Source organism: Natator depressus, chromosome 1 (genome assembly GCF_965152275.1).
Source record: "Natator depressus isolate rNatDep1 chromosome 1, rNatDep2.hap1, whole genome shotgun sequence".
In the NCBI taxonomy this organism is placed as follows: domain Eukaryota; kingdom Metazoa; phylum Chordata; order Testudines; family Cheloniidae; genus Natator; species Natator depressus.
In genome coordinates this window covers 139,283,408-139,289,480 of record NC_134234.1, presented here as the reverse complement: position 1 = coordinate 139,289,480, position 6,073 = coordinate 139,283,408, and positions in this window count along the sequence as shown.

Genomic DNA, 6,073 nt, shown 5'->3' with positions numbered 1-6,073 from the left:
ATATTTACGTGCCAGATGCGCTAAAGATTTATATGTCCCTTCATGCATCAGCCACCATTCCAGAGGAATTGTCCTCCCTGTGTCCTTTTAGGACAGATTTTATATGTCACACACACACTGGCTAGCACGATGCTGTATTACGGGGTGGACAAACTTTTTGGCCCAAGGGCCACATCTGGGTATGGAAATTGTTCGGCGGGCCATGAATGCTCACAAAATTGGGGGCTGGGGTATGGGAGGGGGTCAGGGCTCCAGCTTGGGGTGCAGGCTCTGGGGTGGGGCTGGAGAGGAGAGGTTGGGGGTGAAAGAGGGTGCTCCAGGCTGGGACCAAGGGGTTTGAGGGTAGGAGGGGGATCTGGGCTGGGGCAGGAGTTGGGGCATGGGAGGGGGTCAGGATGCAGGCTCCGGGTGGTGCTTGCCTCAAGCAGCTCCCAGAAGCATCGGCATGTCCCCCATCCAGCTCCTGCACAGAGGCACGGCCAGGCAGCTCTGTGCGCTGCCCCGTCCACAGGCACCACCCCTGCAGTTCCCATTGTCCATGGTTCCTGGCCCCTGGGAGCTGTGGGAGCAGCGCTGGGGTGGGGGCAGTGTGCAGAGCCCCCTGGATGCCCCTACACATGGGAGCCTTAGGGGGGACATGCTGCTTCTTTCAGGAACCACGCGGAGCGGGGCAAGACCCTGACCCCACTCCCCGGTGGGAGCTTGAGGGCTGGATTAAAACGTCTGGAGGGATGGATGCAGCCCCCGGGCCGTAGTTTGCCCACCTCTGCTGTATTACCTATTGGGAATTAACAGCTGTAGTCATTAGGCCAGCAAAGGCCAGGAACAGGCATAATGCCTCCCAAGGGATGAGGGAACATTTCCACAGGCAGCATTTATTCCTCCTCTTCTACGAGTGTGGATCATGCTCCCCTCAGTACTGCCCTGCAGCTATATGCTGGTGTAAGAGGAGGAAAGTAGAGCCGTGACCACAGCTTATTGCCCAGACATGACCCCCAGGAGCACTGAGCAGGACCAGCTTTGAAGTCAATGCAGTTTCTTCAGTTCTGCATCACTAGTTCACATACGGTGTAATACACAGAACTAGCCTTGTTGAGTAAATGCAGAATTATTTTAATGATGTTGAAACTGTCCTTCCTCTTCTACTCCTCCCTACCGACTTGTTAAGCTGTTTGTCAGGTCACGTCCAAAATGAGTCGGTAAGCTCATCAAAGCATGGAGCTTGCCTGTATGGGAAGGCATCTCGCATTCTCATGAAATAATAAATAGTAAGTGTGGAGAAGCGGACAATGTATTATTTTTATGACTGTTGTGCATACCTCTGTGTTTGTTTACGATGGGCTACTTGCTATGACATTAGATCAAATAGGGCTGTTGGGGGAAACAAGCAGGAAAGTTAACACAATGACCTAGATAAGCAGCAACTCAACAAACAAAAAAACCAAGATAATAGCAATAAATGGGCAATATCTTGGCCCCAACCTTGGTGACATAGCTGTTTTATGAAGGTTGTGAATCTGAAGACCAAGAGGCACTGATCACTTAAAAGATCCTCCCACAAGAAAGGGGATGGGGAGAATTGTCAACTGCTGCAGGCTGCCACAGAGTCAGTGGTCTGCAGTAAGTGGTTCATGACATGGTCACCAAGAGAATGGGGGAACCAAGCTAAGTCATGCCTACTTACGGACTTGAGGGAAGTGCCAAGCATAGGTCTCTTTGTTGCTTTAATTCCATTCCTTGGAGTGCTGTGCACCTTTTGGCAAAATAAATCAAAATAAAAGAGCTGCTTCTATGTGACTGAACATTGCTATTGTCCATTGTCTTCACCTGAAGAGGAAATTCTTGCAGATGCCAAGCAAATTGGGCCTGTTAGGTATCACAGTTGGCAACCAGCGGATGTGGCCCAGAGACCCAGTCAGACAGCAGTTGGATTGCGGGGTCCCATTTCAAAGAGAAGTAGAGTCAGGGGCATCCACTTGAAAAGGGTGCTCTTGGGGGACTGGAAAAGGGACTCAGAAGAAATAGCTTACCCAGGGACCATGACAGTAAGAATAGTCCAGATTGTGAGCATCCTTTTTTTTTACGTCGATATAAATATGACTGTGTGCGCACTTGCACATCCACACATGATGGCCTTCACTCATGGGTAGTAGGGGTTGGGGATCTATTGGTGTTGCCCCCAATCCTCTCTGGTATGGTAGGTACTGATTTATTCATCCATTGTAGAGCAAGGACATTTTAGCCAAACAGGTCATAGCTAATATGATCTTACGTTCTAGCTCTGCTCTTAAACATCTGGAAGAGAGTCATCAATAAAGTAAAAATGGGACACATTTTTCTGTCTCAGTCATATATTGGCCAGAAATTGACTATCTTTTCTGTTTTTTTAAATAGCATATGATAGGAATGACTGGGCTTTTTCCCACATTAAAGTCTTAGAATGGGGTTAACCTTTGTGTAATATTATACTAGTATGATGAAATGAAATTCCTACATACTACGAAGCATTGGAATTTGATACTGTTATAAGTGTTACACATTGCACTAAAACAAGAAAGGTCTGAAAAAAATGCAAACCATGCTCTTTTGAAAGCAGTGAATGGCTGTTCACAGTAAAATCATCTCCATGACCAAAATTCTGTCCTACGTGCTGGAGGGGGAACTCTGGTTAAGTCAGTATAAGAATTCTTTGGAGGAGTCAGTATCAAACTTCCCCTTGGGGCTGCAGGGGTTCACATGCTGGAATAGCAGCTCTTCCACGCATGCCTTATGTCATCCACTTTACACCCAGCCATCCAGCTCCAAATGACCATGGCTGGAGTAAGCAGGATGCGGGGACGAGGCTGTTCAACAGGAGTCTGTCTTCCCCCGGAGCAGAGGTTCTTTGTGAGAGGAATAGGTGGGAAGCTTCTCTTGTGTTCCTCTCTCTTTGTTCACTTGTGCAGGCATCAGCCAGAGAATGACCCCATAAAAAGCATGAACTTTCTAACAGAGGAAACAGATGGTCCAGAGGTTAGGGTGCCAGCTTGGGACTTTAAAAACCTGGTTAATTTCCCTGCTCCGCCACGGTTCATTTCCCTGTTCTGTGCGACTGGGCAAATCACTTAGTCCCTCTATGCCTCAGTTCCCTATCTGCTGAATTGGGACAATAGCACTTTCTTACCTCACAAGAATTGTTGAGGGAATAAATACATGGTGAGGTGCTCAGTTCAGATACAACAGTAATAGAAGCCATATAAGTACCTAAGATAGACACATCCATATAGGAAATGTCATTAAAATACTAGCTCACTCTGTCAAGACATTTTGAATCCCTCTGCTAGCAGCACTTACAGGACTAGGCCACTGCAGTGAAGGAGGCAAAACGAGCCTTTTATTCTGCCACAATCAACACAGAAGAATCTCAGTCAGAACAGATATTTTGCATAGTGAACTAGCTAATTAACCCAGACACTAGACAGTATAAAACTAATAGTGAGCGAGAGACAGCGAGAGAGATAGGTATATATAGTCATTTGTGAAACTTAAAAAAAAATACTGGCTTCTAGATACCTGAGCAAATGGCAGATAAAATAGAATAAACTCTTCAAAGTTTTGACTGGGATGTGATGTGCCTTAAATGTCCATTCATGATTGGAACGACAAAATCGTAGAAGAACCTTGCAGAATGACCTACAAGTGATATAATACAGTAGAAGATCCTCTTGACCTGTTTGGCAGTAGGATATTACGGAACATCTATGTTACTATGGTGTTTTATGGAATTCATATAGAAAGTACATTGAGAAAATTACACCCCTTACCTAGAAAATTCACATCTACCAATTTTCTGGACTGAAAATAGAAGACAAATCTGAGAGAAACACTTTATAAAGATTGCAGTTACATATACAATTTTCCCTACCGACACAGCATTGCATGACTGAAATCGAGAACAATTTCTGGAGTCAACATCAACATAAATATCCAGCATTCCCCCTGATCCTAAACTCCTTATATCTTCATGCATGTTAACTTTTGTTTCCAAGTTTGTCCATCTGACATTTCCACCAATTAAAACCAATAACTGTCATTGGAAGGGTGAGAGAAAGTAATGGAGGTGAAGCTGAAGCTGCACTGTAAGACGCATTGTAGCAAGCATTGCCAAATAAATTTGATACTCAGCAAGAACTCCTACGACAGAGACAAGTACACTCAGTTCAGAATCCAAGTGCCAGATTATTGTCTGGGTTAGGACAGGCTTTTGCCATTTGCTTGTAAAAAACTATCTTAAAGCTGGCTGAGTCAGCCAGGGCAGGATCACTCCTGTGCAGGGAGGTTCTTGGGTGGTGTAAAGCTGGCATAGTGGTTTCTATGCTACTCTCCTCCCTGCAACCAGCACAGGGGGGCATAGCCAGGGCATGTCTTTATCCCAGCAATTTCCAGCTGATATAATGGCTCCTGGCAACAGAGCTGGCCTTGACCAATTTTAACTTGTCCCTGAGGACTGGCCTAATGCATCACAGCTCCAGGATCACAGGTGGACAAACGCAGCTTAAAACCACCATTGTGCACTTCCCTCTCTTGTTCCCTTCCCTCATTTATGATATCCAGCTCTGACAGAGCCATAAAGAGGGGCCCAGAAACAGTTATTAAAAATTGCGTGGCAATCCTGCAAACTTTCCACAGTATCATGTGTTTGATGTTGCCACCACCACGAGAATTAAAAGCACTCTAATGTAATCAATTCTTGAAGGAGAGCGACTGAGGAGCTGAAGCATTCTGGATCAGATTGGGCCCTTGGGTGGAGGGCACAAGAAGTGTCCTTTTGTACAGCCTACACAGCCACTGTCCATAGCTGAACCTCAATGATCCTTTAGAACAAGGCTAGTAATTGGTACTAACTAATAGTGTTAACTCTCCCAAAAGGGGCAGGGAAGAGGGTAGGTCCATAGTCCCACTGTTCTGCACCAGTCCAGCCACAGAGGAGAGCACCCCCTGAAAGGGTGGCACAGTGACGCTGCTCCCACTGTGCCTCTGACAGCTCCGAGAAAGGAATGATGATTCCTGGAATTTCTGCTGGTGAAGTGAATTCCCACAGTGCCCGCCCCCATGTAAGTCTTTGGCTTAATGCCACAATTTAGCTGTTTTTGACTAATCTGTTACCAAAACAAGTTCTTAATTTAAACACTTTTGAATACAGTGGACTCCCCCGATCCTGAACTCTGTTATAGTGAAACTCCACATGTAGGTCTAACTTAAAAGTGAGGAAATATATTCAAAAATTTCCCTACTAGTTCTAAACCAATGGGAGTCCTAGTGTAGTAAAGACTCTGGAGGCTAGCACCATTTATACCACCATTTTGAAATGACTCACCTTTCCACAGGTGGTCAAAATGGTTTCAGCTGCTGGAGATTTGTCTACACTAGAACTTCCACTATCTTAGAACTTGTAGAATGTGGGGGTAAAAATTCATCCAGCATAGATTTGGCCATAGTAACCTGGACTAAAAGTCCCATATTTCTTCACTGTATTTTAATGGATTTTGCCACTATAAAAAGAGTGATATTTCACCAAAAAGGAGGTAATCTCCTTCTAGTCTAATTGCGACCAACTGTGTCAAAACCTCTTGGAATCCAACACTCATCACTTCTCAGTTCCCCTTTCTCTCTGCTCTGAGTAAGCAGGGGAGAAGAACAATTGCCACTGTCCCATATGAGGAGGGGAATGGATGAATTTGTGTCTGTCCTGCTCCAGCTGCTCCATGCTGGGGGTGAAAACATGGAATTTTCAGCACACACTGCTCTCCCACAACTGCCAGTGGCCTGCAACTGCACATAGTGAAGACAGGCCTGGTCACTTGTTTTGGGAGAAAAACATTTTTCCCCTAGAAGGCCCTCCCCTCATATAGTGCGATTCCATACATAATGAAGATTTTGGGGGTTAAAAAAGTATTTCACTGAAAGAGGATTACATTCTCTCATTATGTGTCATCTTTTGATATGATTCAGGCATTATGCTTAACTTACTTGTGACATTTCAGATGTGTTTGAAAAGAGCTGAAAAGAAAAGAAGACAAATACTATGAAAAAC